The sequence below is a fragment of the Lichenostomus cassidix genome, chromosome 10 (genome assembly GCF_008360975.1).
Source record: "Lichenostomus cassidix isolate B80296 chromosome 10, HeHo_3.0, whole genome shotgun sequence".
Classification (NCBI taxonomy): domain Eukaryota; kingdom Metazoa; phylum Chordata; class Aves; order Passeriformes; family Meliphagidae; genus Lichenostomus; species Lichenostomus cassidix.
In genome coordinates, this window is record NC_139491.1 from 15,233,061 (window position 1) to 15,251,380 (window position 18,320).

At 38.9% G+C, this 18,320-nt stretch overlaps 1 protein-coding gene across 8 annotated transcripts in view; it reads right to left on the reverse strand.

Annotated features, from left to right (window-relative positions):
• The window catches only part of OTUD7A (OTU deubiquitinase 7A), a 105,857-nt gene that overhangs the window by 67,618 nt on the left and 19,919 nt on the right, over positions 1 to 18,320 (reverse strand). For 7 of the 8 annotated variants that reach the window (XM_085070820.1, XM_085070821.1, XM_085070826.1 and 4 more), the window contains exon 2: positions 1,302 to 1,377. The gene's annotated coding sequence lies outside the window, so the exon portion shown is untranslated. Of the gene's footprint in view, positions 1 to 1,301; positions 1,378 to 1,508; positions 1,531 to 18,320 lie in introns of those variants that run through there. The other variant, XM_085070823.1, reaches the window with a different exon arrangement.

Below are 18,320 nucleotides of genomic sequence, written 5' to 3' on the forward strand. Positions count from 1 at the left end.
CAAGCTTCCGACCCAAAACTAAACCACGCAGTACAAACAGATTCCTAAAGACTCACAGCATAAAGTGCAATCTCCTATTGATTTTAGCTTCATCTCAGGAGATCCATTCTCCTTTAAATCCTATTTCACCTAATAAAGCCATTTCCCAGTTGCCACTCTCCTGATAATGCTAAAAGACAGACTGACTTAGAGGTTAGTGAGAGCCTCCTGTAAAATCTGGGAATCTGCTATTGCTTTACATAATCACAGAACCATTCTTTCTCCTCAATCAGCACCTTGGAACTGAGGACTGAGGGAGAACAGGGGACCATGGCCTGGCTCCCCACCACTGTACAGCTGAGCCATGGGAGAGCCACTCAGGTGGCCCATCTGTGCCAATCTGTGGGATTGTTCTGGCAGCTCCCCAGGGGTGAGGTGTGGGCAGGAGAAAGAATGGAGAGCATCAAAGGCAAAATTCTGAGCTTTCCTAAGTGATCGCTTCTACATCGTGAAATGCCAGCAGATCCAGCCTGACCTCTGTACAAGAGAAGGCAATTAAGGAAAAAGAAAAATGACTAAGGGAAATTCTCCCAATGATTTAATATGGTGTGTGTGAGAGAGAGAGAGAAAATACATTTTGAACCACAGGCAACAACTCTTCTATCACTCAAAATAGGTACCTATAGCCCAGATGTCAATGAACGTTTTCAAAAAAAACAATTACTCAAAATCTCTTTTTAGGGGAAAACCAAAAAGAATTAAACCATCTTTCTTGTTTTTCAGAGATGCTGTAAGTGGAAAACATGATGATTATATGATGAGCTGTCACTCGGCTACAACCCACTCAGTTCTATTACTGCTTGCTACAGCTACTTTAACATTCAGTCATCTCAGTTACCTTTTATATTCATGACATGCAGGAATTATCAAATGCCCCTTATGACACAGGGCAATCCTTGCCCTCAGAGTCCAAGGTGATTTGATCTCTGCGCTTTATTGGAATTTAGGACTGCATTGTGAAAGAGAGTAGGAACCCTGTCTCCATATCATTTGAATTCCTGCACCACACACATTTTTCTCTGCCCTTCCTTTTGCTCTCTAGAAGACTGAGGTTACACAGTACAGTGCACCATTTGCATATCAAAAGCAGTAGCACTTTACATAAAAATGAAAAGCAGGCACTTTTCTGGTTTCAGTGACTAAAAGCTCAAGATTTCGTTCCTCTGAATCTGTAACTTTAAATTCAGGTGTAAGTCAGTTCATCAAAACTGGTTCAGATAAATATCTTAAAAATAAGGAAGCTTCCCCACTGCCAGTGTTACCTGATACTTATTTGCCAGAGACATTTTCTTTCCAGACCCTCTTCTTCTGGAGCAGTTAATGACCTCACTGTCTCACCTGAAAGAAGAAAAGAGAAACAGGCAAACAAGTTCAAAGATCACAAAGAAACAATTCTCGTTTATCTCAAGTTATCTATAACTTGTTTGAATGCTGGATGGCACTACTCACTTACTGGGGGGTTTCAATACCTTCTTCCAGCTGGCCTCCCTGGGCTCAGGTGTGTCAGATTTTGTTATCAAAAGAAGCAGGATGACCCTCTGCTCTACCTTACATCATCTAACAAAAGAATAGGGAAACAAAGCACTACTCCAGGTTACTGTAACTTCATGCTGAGGTAGCAACCTTGCCCTAAGTTTCTACATGGAGGTGCCTTTCCTGAAGCCACATATGCAGCCCTGGTGTTAACCCACACACAGGCTGTTAGTGCAGGACAGTGAGCACCCTCGATCAGATCAACTGCTAATAACCTCGAACCACCATCCACCCCCCAGAAAGCAGGTGGGCAAATGCACACAATAATACAAAGACATTCACAGTTCTGTTTCTGAAAGAGAGCTTTCCTGCACATTAACAGGGGTCTGCAGCCCAGTGCCTGGCATGCCACAGACAGGTGAGACTAAAGACACAAGCTATTGTATCCTTGTGAGGCACAGTAATGACCATCTCTGTGCTGCTCCCCTGCCCTTTCTACCGATGGTCACATACATCAGGGAGGTGACTGCAAAAAGGCTCCAAAATGGGTAAGACAAAGATGCAATCATGACCCCTCTCCCCACTAATGTGACTTTGAGATGTGACATCAATTTTAATGACTTCCTTGCCTAGAAACATACCTGGCCACCCACACACATAGACAGAGCGATGAGGTGGGAACGGAAAATGAATGACTCAGAGAAATCCCAGCTGTTTACCACAGTGTCTCACTACTCCCAACACCAACAGCAGCGGGTGGTGTTCCAGCTGTCCTTGACCCTGCCAAATCCCTCTTCCACTCCTTCCCACCATTTGAAATGTTGATGTGTTTTCAAGTCCTACCATGAATGCACTACCAATTTCATGAGGAAGATCTATCTGCTTCAGATGGTTTAAAAGAAAAATAGGCAATCCCCACGCTCAGGAAAATCATGCCATAGTATGAGTACACTGGATTACACATTCCTTTGATGTATTTATCATTCACTACTCACCTAAAACCCTTGTTAAATCTTCTGAGATATCTGATCTATTTCCCTACATGTCTTCAGTTAGAACCAGATAATTTAAAGAAACTGCGCTGGATCAGAAACAAGATCAGTATTTAAAATCAGTCTCAGGAAACGTCCTTCCATTTTCCATCTCTTTTTTAATTAAAGCACACAAGGCAATGGCAAGCTCATTAAACACAACATGAAAGTGTTTATGAGTACATTGCTATTTGTATAGGAATCTTAATATTAATTCCATTTCTTTCAACAAAAATGTTACCAAATGCCCAGACACATTGCTGTGCTAATGCTCTGTGCCTCACATGAAGCCACTCCTGTCACTACCATGTTTGAAGAGAGAAGGATCAGAATAGTGGATGCATAAAGACACTATTGCCATCACTCCTGTAACCCTTATAGGATTACCACTCACCTGAAACGCCATGTCCTCTTATTGCTCTTTGAGCAATGAAAGGGAGAACCTCCTAGGCGTATAACTTCACCTTAGCTGCTAAAGTCACACATCTTACAATGAACAGTTCTCTCTTAACTGGTTGCCAAAGCAGAACTGAATCTGCTAATTAATCTGGAGAAAACTACACCCATCTTTCTACAAGGACTCACTTTTGTGGGTTCTAGGTCTGAACTGATTCTTCTGAGACCCTGAAAAGCAGACATCCTGCACATCAGGTGTTCAGGAACCTGGGTGTCCCAGCCTGACTGCACTTGTTTGGTTGGAGCCAAATGTGAGAAAAGCAGCCACGTTTCGGTACATTAGTCCTATTCTGGCAGTCTCCACCAAACACTAATGAAAGAGAAGGAGTTTTCTATAAAACTTCATTAACTGGTAAGAGATAAAAGGCACACAGAACATCAATAAATACAGGCACCTGGCAAAAACCAGTGTGATCTAAGGTAGGTTGGAAAACCTCTGGCAAGCTCACAAGAATAATCACATTCAAACCAAGGCTGATTGGACATGCATGTGTAAGGAGTCAGCATTTCTCACAGCTCTGTTTCTCAGGAAGCATGGAGAAGAAATTTAAAATTCTCAATTCCAACAACATATACAAACCTCTTTAGAAAAAAAAAATTCCCAATTCAGCTGTCAAACCATCTTTTATGTCCAGCACCATTTTCAGTGCAATCCTGCCTTTCTGCCTGCCTGATATATTCAGAGGTTGTTGCTGGAGTCACTTCCTCTTGTCTGTCCTATTTAACTAATGCAATTCAAGAGAATAAAATAAACTATTTCTGCAATAGCAGGAAGGCACATAGTGAACTGTGGAATACCAAATCTACCAATTCACTTTATTCAGTGGATACAAATTTTACCCATAATACTTCTCTGTAACTGACTGACACTAAAACAGAACAAATAATTCAGTAATCACACCTGCACCCAGAACAGTCTGTCTTGTTCAGAACTGAGGTCATCCAGAGAGGGGAATTTGCAGTGCAGCTGCTGTACTTTACATAAACACAGAGCTTCCATGGAAATTTGAATGCTTGCTTCTCACTCCTCCTCCTTGGTTTTTTTTTTAAATATAATTTTCCTACACACTTTGGAGAACTGTAAATTTTGCGGGCAGCTGCAGGTTTTTTCCTAATTTGAGAATGTAATATATAAAAAAAAATTGTTTTCTCTCGTAAACAACAGAACTGTCTGATGACTTTAGTATGATATTAACAGAAAGTCCTTAACTGTGTTTATAGCATAAGAAACAAAATTTTAAACTGCTGAACTCTACTTTTTCAAAAGCAGACAGAGTTTTAAAGGAGAAATGCTCAACATTTTAGATTAAGTGTTCTAAGCTGATGCTTTATGCTTTCATGGCTATAGAGATTCAGTGGCAAAGTTACCCAGAATGCACTGACTTCTTCACAATGCTAAGTTCTTCTCCAAAAATGACCCTCCTCTTCCTCCTCCTCCACATTTGTTATTATGCTAAATAGAATAGTTACTGTCAGCTTGCATGTGCTAAATCAATATTCTCTTCACAATACTCTTAATGGTTCACTTCTATTAAGGGCATTACCCAGTACACATCATCTCAGCCCTTGTGAAAACCACGTTCTAGGCATTTCTCAAACCCTGCCAGTAAAGTATGAAATTCAGATGTGATGTACATGATAACCCACCTTACACTGACAGCTACCATTTCACAGAGACAGTAAAAAGTTCTGCAACACAACTGCATTTAGTAGACTCCACGATAACTTCATTACAATATCTCTATGTTTGTGTATCCTCAACCTACATCAAAACACGTTCAAGCTCTCATTTTGCAAATAGCCCTGTAAGGATGCAAAGCCTTATTCATCCATGCTCCTGAAACAAGCTGCAAAAGGTAAATAGCAGATGTTTCAGTACTGGCCAGCCTAGGTGTTCTAACTGAGCCCTAGTCCCCCACTGCAGCAAGCTGGGAACCCTACTGCAGTAAGCATTCTCAGTAGGACCCATTCAAACTCTCATATAGATTGGCAGAATAAGCAGGAAGTTCAACAACAAAAAAAGGAAGTATATTTGGACATTTCAATGCATTAAAATAATGCAGGAGTTCCATTCTTCTCTATTCAAGTTCCTGTGTATGTGTAAAAGAAGATGAAGAAGCAAAATTTTCCACTCCGACTATGGATTGCGTTAGAAACAGCATCAAAAGATGAAAATGTGTCTCTGCCAGTCCAGCTGAATGTCATCTAGTCAACAGTTATAAAAGGTACTTACTGAAATGAGCACCACAATCACCATTCCTTCAATAACAAAGAATCCTCTCTGAAGCTAAAAAATTACAACATGGTTGTTTTGCACTTTTACTAAATGTTCTTGCATTACATCAGTGTTTGCATCAAAGCTGGTAGTGCAAACAGGAAAGCAAAGCCCATTTTATGAACTGATGTAATCAAGCCTAGCATCTCTCTGGGGTTTTTTTGTTCCTATGGTCACAATGACATCAGCCTACTCTGCCTATTCAGTAGTGGAGAGCAATGACAGTTCTTCACCTCTGCTCACACATTTCTCTATTCTTTTCCTCCTGCTTGTACATCCTGACACATTAAGAGCCACTTGCATTTCAGTGGGACACAAAACAACACTTGCCTCCAATCTCTCTCCTCACTCCTTTCCCTCAACGTTTCCAGCTGTCAAAGACATCAAAACTTGGCTTGAGAAAGTGGAAAGAGGGGAAAGAGAAATCTCAGGAATTTAACTAAGCACATTGAAACGCTGTAAAGCCGGCCATGAATTCACACCGTGAATCCCACACTGTTCAAGTACTAGCTATATGTTAAGTGCAGCAGACACTTTGCCACACACAGAGCTGATCTGCAAAGGTTCTGAAGCTGTTTATCTGCCCCATGGCACTGGAGATGTTTAATAGGTACCAACACTGCAGTTACAGGAACAGCTTGGTGCTCCCAGCATCCTCCTTTGCATGACTCCAGATGTGCTTCAAAAAGCATCTACAAACCCAAGCAAGTAACTCTGCTGCTCTGTATCAGTTTCTACGCCTGTAAAATGAGAGTAATTATACTAATCTTAAAAAGAACTTAACACATCAACTGAAGAGAAGTTGATTCACTTGCCATTGACATAATCCAGCCCTGGAATTCCCCATCTAATTAATTCTCTCATCTGAGACACAACATCTAGGCCAGAATACATTAAAGAAAATATATTTACACATGGAAAGTACTGTAAAGCTTAGACACAAATGTGATCTGTTACTGAAGCCTACCAGCACACACAGAGTACATTTTGTAAGTTTTCCTAGTAAGAATTTTCTTGGATCTGCTCTGCTGTATGGCACACAAACATATATCTGCACAGTAGCTGGCATCAAAACTCATCTAAAAAGATAAAAAAAATATCCACCATCAAACCAACCAACCTATTAACCAAATAATCCCCCAATCTCCACCTCTTCCATGCTTTAAACTATTTGGGAAAACTAATTATGGAACACTTACAGTGCAATAAATGTAACCTTGCCATGAACTGAAAAAATTAAATGTCATACTAGACAGTTATGCACATAAGAATATCTGTGATACTTTTGTTATCCACTTCATATATTCTTCAGTTGAATTCAGAGAAGTAATTTCCTTATTTGCCATTATAAAATTGAGACAATAACAAAAATATGATTTTCTGTAGCTGAATTGCATACTTCAATCCCTAGAACTGATTTTTATCTGCCAACTATCCTAGCCATTAATGAAAAGGAGCACAATCCCCCCACATCTGCTATCATTTTTGAGCAGCTTACCAAGTAACATGCAAAGAAATGAGCAAATATTTTAATAACTAGAAGTCAAATGCATTAGCATAAAGGCATTATAAATATAAAAAATACAAGTGAATTTTTATGGACAGAAAGAAAATGTTATGCACGTATTAAAATGTATATAGATATTACATGTTTATAGAATCTATATGCAATATATAGGTAGATTATCCCTATACTGCATCTATATTATCTGTATATCTGTATATGATGGATATATTTATACAGCTATAAATAGATATACTTCTATCTCTAGATAACATAGATCCCTTAACTAACATCACTACCACCACTTTTTTCTTTTTGTTTTTTCCCCATTTGGGAGAAGCTGTCAATTCAAAACAGAGAACTTGATATACATTTATCCCTAACCCTATAGTAAGCCATGCAGTTAGAGCCTAAAGGATTTATTTAATATTCTTCTTACTAGCAGCTGACAGACGTCTGACAACACAGAAATGCAACATTTCATTTAATTTCTCCATGGGCTGATTTCACTGAGCCCCAGATGTTTTAGCCGAAGAAAGAGAAAGACATTCCACACTTTTAGGGTGGGGGATGGAAAATTTGTTTATAACAAATGGTCCTTGCTTTAATAATTTCTATCAAAAATTAAGAGGCATTAATTTAAAAAAAAGACAAAAAAGTATCCTAAGTAGTAATACATTCTTGGTTCATTAGCCTGCTTGTCTCTCTTTTTTTTTTTTAAATTATTGTGTGTGTTAAGGCACCATGTATGCAAAAACTGGTATAAAGACATTCCATATTATCCCCCTAAATTTATAATCAATTCTTCTCCCTCTAGCAGAAAGAAGGCAAATTACAACAGACGACAAGTAGCTCTTTCTAGTGTCATATCCCATGCATGAAGCAGTCTATAATAAAATGCAATGAGACAAAATTATAATAATCCCTCAAATGATTGTAAGGTGATTATGTTCCATTTCACTTCACAAGCCCTCCAGAAGGATTGATTTCATGCCTTTATTTAACTTGCAATATCTCGAGGAACTCTTCAGAGGGTTTTTCCCAGACAGGACACAGCACACTGCGACAGAGGTGCAAATGACAGAAGGCAGAGTCTGTAACACAGAGCCTCAGCTTGCCCCACTCCTGCCAGTGGTTCAGATGAACTTGTCACATGTCCCCTTGGCAGTGTGAGAAAGGTGACACTGCCAGGTGTCTTGAACTTGAGCCCACTCGGGTTTGTTCCTTTGCCAGTTGCATCCAAAATGTGTGTAATTACTATCAGGGGAAGCAGCCATTTGCAGAAGCACTTTTGAAGCGCCAGAGACTGCATCAATGAAGTCTTTCAAATAACTAAATACAGTATTTCATAATACATTCACTTGCTATAGCATTAGACAAAGTAAAGAGCTCTGAACCCCTGCACAAAGGTCAAAGCAGAGAACAAAATCCTCAGTAGAACTACAGATCAAAGTGATTCAGAAACAGTGAGAAGATGTGAGTAACATGTAATTTAAGGAAGCTCAACTTTCCAAAGTAACAGCTTGGCCAATAGCAGAAATCCGTCAGAAACAAAACTAAGTATGATGGTTACTATTGACTTTAAAGGTAAGTATTTAGGCTCTTTTTGCACTTGTTTATTAGATTGCATTTTATCTGAAATGCATATTGTGAGCAAGACGGAGAATAATGAGTTATGGGCTGTTTAGAAAGAACAGAAAGTGCAATATAAAACCACTATTGCCTTATAATATTGCTTTTACCATTGTCTATAGAAAAAAAACTATCTTTACCCTGACTACAAGTGACTGAATACTGCTTAAGGACAAAACATTTCCAAGGTTTACCTGGCAAAGTTTCATCAACACTACCTTTCATTGAAAGAAAAATAATCCTGTATGTCAGTTGACTAACTCTTTATGTTGTCAGCTGGCTAATGAAGAATCACATATATAGCAACTTAAATATAATTTGTAAACCTCAGCAAAATATGCCATTCTTCCAGAAAAAACAAAAATGTTCCACAGTGATATTGGTAGAGCACCTTCACACGTGAATAAAAAAGAAATGCATCCAAAGTGCACCCAGGCCAACATTCAGTAGAAAGATTATCATCCTGTAGAAGTAAAAACTGGTTCAAGCCAAGAACACAACTGTGCTGCCTAAATCTCCAGCTGAGCAACTGTGTCACCAACTGGAAGGACACTGGGCAGCACAGGAGAAAACCAGTCCCAATTTCAGCAGTTAGAAAAGACAATGGGGGTTACAGCTGGAAGGAATTGAGCAATAGGCTGGAGACAAAACACTGCAACTGACCATGAACAGAGTTTCAAGTACTACAGAGTCACAGCATTATTACACTAAATTGCAAAAAAGAGAGGGCACCGCTGTTTTAAAAAAATTTCCACGTAACAAAACTGTAGCACTGCCTGGCAAAATGAGCCCTGATCTTAAACAAGGTACATCTGTGACGTCAGTCAATTGGAATATTTCCCACTGAGACACAAACTGCAACAGAAAATCCCACCATAAGAGCAGGATGAGATGTCTAATACAGAAGATAAGAAAAAAAAATCTCTTTGTTGTCTTTCACTCTCTTTTCAGGCACCCATCTACCAAAGATATCAAACAGATAATATGCCAAGGCAGCAACAGAGCAGGAAAGGGATACCACATCCTAACCTCCTGCTCTGTAACCCTGCCTTACATGTGAGGCATCCTAAGGATTGAATTACAGTTCAAACTTGAAATGGAACAGAAAAGCTTTTAATACATCATGCAAAACAATAAACTAATTAACACTCGAGCAAACTTGAGGACACACTGTAGATCATCATGGCAATAGCATTTAAAAAAGTCATAAATAGCTTCAGCAGAGAGCCAGCTGAGATACACTTTGTATAGGACAGACAGATTTTCCCAGTGTCTGGTGCTGCTCAGCACAGACCAAGTATTTCAGAACTAAAAAGCAAGAAGAGGGATCCCAAACAGTGCTCACCATTTGCATTGTGCTTCTCAAGAATCTGTGGAGGTTTTTCCAGATAAAAGACGTCTCTAGATTAACATGCACACATGCACTTTTTCCCATCTCTCAATTACATCTTTGCAATTACTCATGTAACAGGGTAAAGACTGGCTTCGTCTTGGATCTGCTGCCTACTGCAGTGTGGTCCTTTCCCCAGCCCCATTATCTCTAGTTGGGTTCTCTAGAAGCTGATGCACTGGAAATTGAATATGGGAAGAAAGCTTTAATTACATCTTACATTGCCATTTACGATTTTCCTGTCAGAAAACAAACTGAGTATTTAGGTCAGATGGGATGCCAAGTTCTCTGTCCCAGGGAAGCTGGACTTCTCAGCCATGTGCAAATCACTCCTCCTGCACACACATGGTACATTTGAGCTGAACACACGCTGTCCAGACATCTAGGATTTCTCTGCATCTCTAGAGGAACTGTGACTCCAGCTGAATGTCCCATGGCTCGATAAGAGTCACTACAGGAATTCCCAGGCAAACAGCCAAAGGCCTCACAAAGCACCCAGACAAGAACCAGCCTCACACAAGTGCCAGACACAGAAACCCACAGAAGCCCAGGGAACAAATCACTGAAGCAGGACAGAAAGCCCTTCTTTGGTAGAAGCTCAACTTCCTTAGAACTGGTCATTCTGACACTGGCTTCAGGAGGGAAGAATTACCATTCAGAGGGATATCAGAATCTTCAGAACACAGATAGCAAAATTTGCTATACTACAATGCTACTTTTATTGGTTTTAATTTCCCTAAAATTTAGAAGCTTTAGTGTGTGTTTACCAAGGAGAGAGAATAAAACTTCTTTTCCTCTATAGCTTCATCCTCAAAAATAAATAATGCAATGCAGTCAATATTCTCCAGATCCTTTGGAAATTCTCACTCTGGCTAAATGTTACTCTGTTGCTGAAGCAGATATTGACCATTATTCCAAGCTCCCTGTTCAGATGATCTCCATCTCCCTTATAAGAACATTTCTTAACCACAGAAAGGCAATTCTTGCTGGAGAAGGGGAAAAACCCTACCATTATTCATAAGGGATTTGTTGTATGGCGCAGCTTAAGGGTGTACATCTGTGTACCACAGACTTTATGAATACTGTCAATGCCACAGCAAAAACAAAATTCTGCTTCTATAACTGCATGTTCCCTCTGAGACATCAAAAAGAAATCATAATTTCAATTCTACAACCTGCTCATAGGGACAAACAAACATAAATAATATTAACCAAAGACACCGAGCCACCAACTCCCTCTGTTGTAAGCTGAACAGAGCGTTGCTGTCATAGGAGCGAACATTGAAGAGAAGTCTGGGAAGAAACTGAAATAAACTGTAACCAGTTCTTCCCCAAAATATATGAATGTCTCCAGAGGACTAGGAAAAAAATTTTAAAATGTAACCTGAAACAAGATTTTTGCCGAATTTGTGTTAATTCTTACAGCCTTCCATCAGAGCAGGTGTCTAAGCAGGGCTTTTACAATCCATCCTCATGGTTTTACCCACATTTCCTGTCCCAATTTGTTTTCCTAACAAGTCAAGGTTTGCAAATTATTTCCAAACAAAATAGCAGAGAACTGTCTGGGAGCTCAATGAAGACATTTGTCCCTGAATGAATGCAGGTAGCAAGGAGCAGTAACATGGAGATTTGTGCTTGGAGAGGGCCAGGATTTACTCCATTGGTAATCCTGTCCCCCACGGACTATTCCAAATGCACAGACAACTGGAGCCAAATGGAACAGCTTGCAGACTCCAAATCTACCTGAGCAATGCTTCTCTTGACCTTGCAGGCACTTGTCAGACCCAACTGAGGGCTGTAAGCACTCCCACCCAAAAATGCTGCAGCGCTACCTGACTTGGACAGGTCACGCAGAGCAGGTTACAGAAAATTGCAGATAATGTGCAATTCAGCTGGCTGCTTGTAAGCACGTAAGGTTTCCTACGGAAGAGTCTTGCTGGAGTGAGGTTTTCAGCAATGATCACTGCTGAACCCTTGAACTAGTTTAGAAAACCAGACAATTAGCATAATGTAGATACTATATATATATAAAGAAATACATTTTTTACATTTTTGTATTATTTTATCAAATTTTCACGCTAGATTCCTTAAATTCTGTTTAAAACAATGTTTAGTTATTGCAACATATTTTAGAACAAATACATTATTATATGAAGAAATGGTCAAAAGACCTTTAGGAAGTCTAGGAGCACCTGATGCTGCTCCGTGTATCAGAAAACCACTAATAACTGGGAACAGCATACAGCAGATAACTGGAATTTTCCCCTATTTTTCTATCCATGCAGTGTGCCAGTGGACAGATGGCAGCAAGGTACAAAATACGTAATGGACACAGATCAGCTGCGTGATAGGGAACTTGTATATTTTTCCAGTGTATCCAGGTTTACATCAAGAATGAGCTCTTAGAAAAAGCAAGTATATTTACAAGCATGTATGAATAAAGGAAGCATGTATTAGCATATTAATTTTTTAATGCACAGAAGGGGATTTTTCTTTGTTTCTGGGGTTTTCTTCAATTGCAGCCATAATTGGCCACTGTTGAAAAACGAAGGTGAAACATGCAAGTGGGGAAACAGTCATTCAATGCTGAGCAAAAAAAAAAGAAGAAAAAGGGTCAACAATGACAGAGCTGCACAACACAAAAGGCTGCACAACGTCCTGCAAGAACCTTACTTTGGCCACAGGCTTTTATGCAGATAGGCTGCCTTGAAGGGCAGTACCTTGTGATTTACAACATGAACAAACTCATGCCATAAGACACTTCCTCTGGAAAGAACATCCACAAATTTCCTTACTCATCCAATTAGGCACACTGAATGATGTGTGTACACTGAAAAAGCTTTTGTCTTAATTTTTTCATTAAGTACAATGAGCACAGGAATACTAAGTTTCCAGAAAACAGCAAAACTCTTCTTTCAGTTGTCAAGATCTGTAAAACAAAAAATCATGAACAGGGAACTGCAGTCAACCCACTCTGAAAACTTGGTCAAAAATTGCTTTTTTAACCTGAACTAACAATGAATCGTTATTTTGAAATGTCACTGAACACAGACAAGAACAATTAAAGTTACAGCTGGACTCATACCAAAAATAAACTGAAGTATTTACTGTTTCTTAACAGCCTGGACAGCTAAAAAATGTAACAGAAAGGTGTTTACTGGGAGTTTTTTCCTCCCCTTTCACTGCATTTTTCTTAAAACTGAGTAGATTCTGTCATTTACTAGAGATGCAAAGATACAACTCTTTTAGGAAAATTATGAATAAAATGTTCATCAGAGTTTTGTAATAAAGGGGAAAAAATTAAACATTGATAAAACCAGAGTTTTGACCAGTTAGATTAGTCCTGAATATCATCATTTAAAAAACTGATATTTTATCCTCATAAATTTGAGAATGATACTTAAATCAAAGAAATAATTTAGAAGACAGCAGTGTAATACAGGGTTTCTGACTATCTAGCTCCTGTATAAGACAAGCCAAAGGAATTAATTCTGTCATCTTTGCATGAAGCCCATGACCTCCATTAGAATGGAGTTAGATGCAGCTGGTCAGTCACAAGAGGTGTCCCCCAGGGCTCACTTTTGGGGCCAGGCCAGTTGCAAACGACAAGTTGGGAGGGAATGTCAGAGGGACACTGAGGTGCTGGAGCAAGTCAGCCTCTTCTCTCAAGTAAAAAGCAACAGGACAAAGCTAAATGGCCTCAAGTAGTGCCATATTAGGCTGGATATTTGGAAGAATTTCTTCACTGAAATAGTGGGTAAGCATTGGAAGAGGCTCCCCAGGGAAGTGGTGGAGTCACCATCCCTGCAAGAGGTCAGAAAATGACTAGATGTGGCACTTCCCAATACAATTAGTGAGTGTGATGGTGTTTGGTCAAAGGTTGGACTTCTCATCTTGGAGACCTTTTCCTACATTAATAATTCTATGATTCTATTAATTAAATCTACAAAATTGATTTTAGGAAGACAATCAACACCGATTAAAAGACTTCAGATGGTGGACAACCCATCAGACTCCAGATGGTTAATTAGACTTGCCACTGAAAATTTGGTGAACTTGCTTCCATTCTGCTTTATCTCGCTCCATTTTCTAAGTCATGGATCCCATTACACCGTGTCTGTGCTTAAAATTATATTCCTATTACCATTAGTTTCTTTCTCTGTTCTGGTAATTTTAGGCAACAATTAAATCTCCTCTTATCCCTTTTTTTTTTTCCCCATTAAGTAAACAGGTAATTTCTTTTGCAGAGCTTGTCTGGTAAGAACAGATTGTAGAAATTTCAGCTCTCATTTCACACATAGGCTCACATACTGCTCCTACAGTACAGAAAACCTGCTTTCAAAAAACAGACAATAAGAGATTTACCCCCAGGCTTTAAAAAAACCACTTTTACAGCTCAATAAAACCCCATGTTGGTGGTGCAAGCAGCCAGCAGGATTCCACATGACAGAACGGGAGATTTGGGCAGTGAGGACAGGGACCCTGGTTGTCACACCTGACAGTCACTGCCATTCCTGTTCCATTCCCAAGTGCTCCCTGGCACTGACAGCTGAGGACACTATTAAATGGAGTTATATGTTCACCCTGCCTGTTTTAGCCTGTGAACTGTCAGGCACAGCAACAGGTTTTTAATTTAAGGTATTTTCTTTGTCTGGAAGTAATTAGTGCATCTCATAAGAAGACAGATTTCCTTTTCCTTCACAAAGGGCTGATTAGAAAACATTCCAGTTGTAAATATGGAGCTTTCCAAACTGCACAATGTTGCCCCTTACACTGGCGTGGGTGGGCTGTGAGTCTTCACAGATCTCTGAGCTCACAGAAACCTTTACTAAACAAACCTCAACAGGTTGGTGAAGGGCCTTCCTATTTAAACCAGTACCAGGCAAACCTTTCAGAGTATCTGCAAAACAGAAAAACCCCACACCTACTGATACAGAAGAACTGATTAAAAAAGCCTGTTAATATTTAAAAACGTTCTATTTTGAAGAATCTTCTGGGGCCACTCTTTTCAGATATGTCAGAAAAGCTTAAGTTATAACCTTGAAATTGAGACCTAATAAGTGACTTGATTACAAAAGGCTGCATTGTAATAAGTAAACACAAGACACTGAGCTACAAATCTAGATAAATTTTCTTTTATCCCTTCCTAACTTCTTGGTCTTTGGATTTCCAAGCATAGACTTCTGCTAATGTAGCTCTTGAAGTACGGATTTTTGTATTATACAAATAAATATTCAGAGCAATGTACCAGTTTTTACTGTGCTGTGTGGATAACAGAGCATGCCTTTTCAGTTAAACTGCTGGAAATAAAAGGTGGATTTTCATTATAAAGTATGTTCTGAAAATATGCAGTTTCTTTGTGTTATTGGAATAAAACTCAACAAAACTGCATGAAAAATCTGTGTCTCAAAAAGGATTCTACCAAGCCCCTAGAAAGTTGGTCTCATTTAGAATGATGTATATAGGAACTATTGAGTAAAACAGGTAACCCAATACTGGGGTACAGTTAACGGGCTTTAATTCCAAAAAAGGATTAATATGTCCCTTGGCACCACATCCAGCAAGCACTGAAATGGATCCTAGTATGGTTTTCTCTCTCTGAAGTCAAAATGACAACAAAATCCCCTTCTATGTTCTATTTGTTGACAGAGTTGTATCTTAGCAAACATGCATCTTCTCATCTCCCAAAATCAGCCTACGTATTTTGTCTACCATTTACTGCAAAGAGGAAGAGAAACACTGATTCCTTTCACAAAATCTATTTATTTCCTGGCCACTTCTCTGAAGAATTGGAGCACTCATTAGATGAGACACTTCAATGTCAGAGGCAAAGCCCTTCGGAGAGCTGTACCAGTGCTGCAATAGTGATCTTGCAAGAAAGGCTTTGGCACCCAGAAGGTGTGAGTGAGACCCCAGGCTCCCCAAAAGTTACTTGGCTTTCAAAAATTAACAAAGGACGAGAACAGAAGGAAGATTTCACTCACTGCAGACACTAACACTGCATATACACCTAATAGAGAGTCCCTATCACAGCCAGCCTGGATATCCTATAAAGCATCAACCCCTTGGGGGAAAAAAAAAAGAAAAAGAAAAAAAAAAAAGACCCCAAACCCAAACAAATAAAAAGAAACCCAAACCCACAGATATCAACAAAATGAAAGGCACAGCAGTTTATGACTCCTTTGCAGAGGTCTTTTAACTCAATGACTGATGGGGAAAATAACTGCAACTTGAAGTGACACCACAGACACTGTAGACATGATGAGGATTTTTGCCATAGGCATCCCTTTAGTAAACTTAGAAAAGTTCAACATGAGTTTTCCAGTGTCTAAATATGAAAATATTTAGTGTATTGTACTGTATCTGGCAGATTCAGTTGTCTGTAACAGCAGACAAGGCTATCTGGGAAAGCTGTGAACTCAACTGTTCCTAAGCCTGGAGGAAAACTTATATTTTAGTGTAAAATTAATTTAATGATCACAGCTCAAGGAAGGGATTATTTAAATTCATTTCCTTTAAATGGTAATAGGGCCATACAAGAAATATTCCACAAGTAGGAATATATTAACGACTGCAAGGAAAACCAGCTCTGTTAAAACTTGCATAAAATAAAGTCCTTCTCCCTAGCATGTAGACACTGGATCACCACCCAGTGGGAAAGGAATTAAGAAGGAGTCTTCTGGCTACTCACATACCTAATGTTCTCCTTTGCTGAAAACCTTGCAGCATGTGAATACACAGCATTCATTTTTTAAGCCCTTAACAGAAGCCTTTTTTCCCTCAACTGCAGGAAGCAAACATGTCAAAAGCTGTTTGGACTTCGATATTTCAAAAAATAATACAGCATGCTACAGCTATGTTCTTTGCCACATTCCAATTTTTTCTGCTTTTCCATTTAGAGTGATATTAGCTGCCAAAATATGTTTCAAGCTTGAAGATAAGAAAACACCTTCTAAAATTAACAGTAAAATAGCCAGAGAAATAAAGTTGCTGCCTTGGTGAAGCAGTAACACATACAGAATCAGAGACTAAATTGGCAGAGGTGCAAATATTACTTGAAGATAAGCTGGTAAACCAAGTGACCAACATACAGTCCCCAAAAGCCTCTTGGCCTTTGTTCCATCAACCAAATTACCAAGAAGACAGAAAATCTTTCTGAGACACAGAAAACAAAAGAACAGAGAAGGGGAGATTGTCAAACTCCATGAAAGTTAGCAGAAATAACATTATTATTTATAGGAAATCCTTCATCCAATTCCGAGAGAGAAAAACAAATCAAAAAAAGCTTCCTGAAACACATCAGCTACTAAATCAAAGCTTCTGCAGTAATATAAGTATTTTATTAGGTAGTAAGTCGCTAAATTCCCTTTCCTACTAAAAGATCCCATTTGAGAGTCCCCAAAGCTCAGAATTACTACTTTTGTATTATGTCCACAGCCATGGCCACAGTCATGGCTCCGTTTTTGGGGAGAGACAATCGTAAGTGCCGCAGTGGAAAGCTGAGCACGTTTTTTCAATACAAACTCCTAAAGCAAAGCAAACCCTGTGTCAGAGAGCAGCAGCTCGGTGGGAGCAGCATCTCTCTCCACCTCTCTCTTCAGGAGCAGCAGTTTCTGGAGTTCTGCATCCAAAGTTATTTGCTTCAGTACCTGAAGAAACAGCTTAGCTCATCAATCAAAAGCACATTCTCAGACACCCACAGCAAAACCACCCCCAAACACTGTAGGCAAAATGTATATGTGTACCAAGGGAAAAAAAATATTTCTGACAGATGAGCAAGCTTTTCAGAAAAATAAGTCTGTTATCATTTAATTATTGAATTTGTACACCATCTTTAACTACCCAGTTGCACAGATTGCTGTAGTATACTAAGTTAAAAATTCAGAAAACTCTGTCTCAAATTCCCAGCCTAAGCTGTCACATGACAATATGGTTCTTGTTTGAATAATAAAATTAAATTTAAAATTAACTGGATGACATAAAAAAGCAATGGTTTATTTTCAAAACCTGTGGAAGGTTTTGAAACCTAGAGAAAAGGGGATGGTAAGGTATTCAATCATAAATTTGCATCTGTTTATCTGAAATATTTATTTACCATTGTTACAAATACATTTTTTACAACTATTTTTATACAGCATCCTTTCAGAAAGCTACAGTACTAGGGCTTGCATTCTGTAGCTGCTTTGATTTACAGATTTTTCCCTTGGATATCCATTGAATTCAATTCTCACTTAGCCTTAACTAACACGTTTCATTCTCCAATACATGGAATCTCCTATACCAAAGCTGATTGCCTTTCAGAAAGGCATCTCATCAAACTCAACAGCACTTTCTAATGAAAACCAACCCAGTTAGAAAAGCTTTTGGTTTTAGTATTTGAAATTCTTTTGCATTGTATAATCTGGCCTATTAAAAAAGACAAATTATTGAAATCGTGTCTTAAGGTATCCACCCAAACCATGAAATATCTATGAAACATACAGCATTAATTTTATCTTGTCCTAAACAGTTTTCTAGATA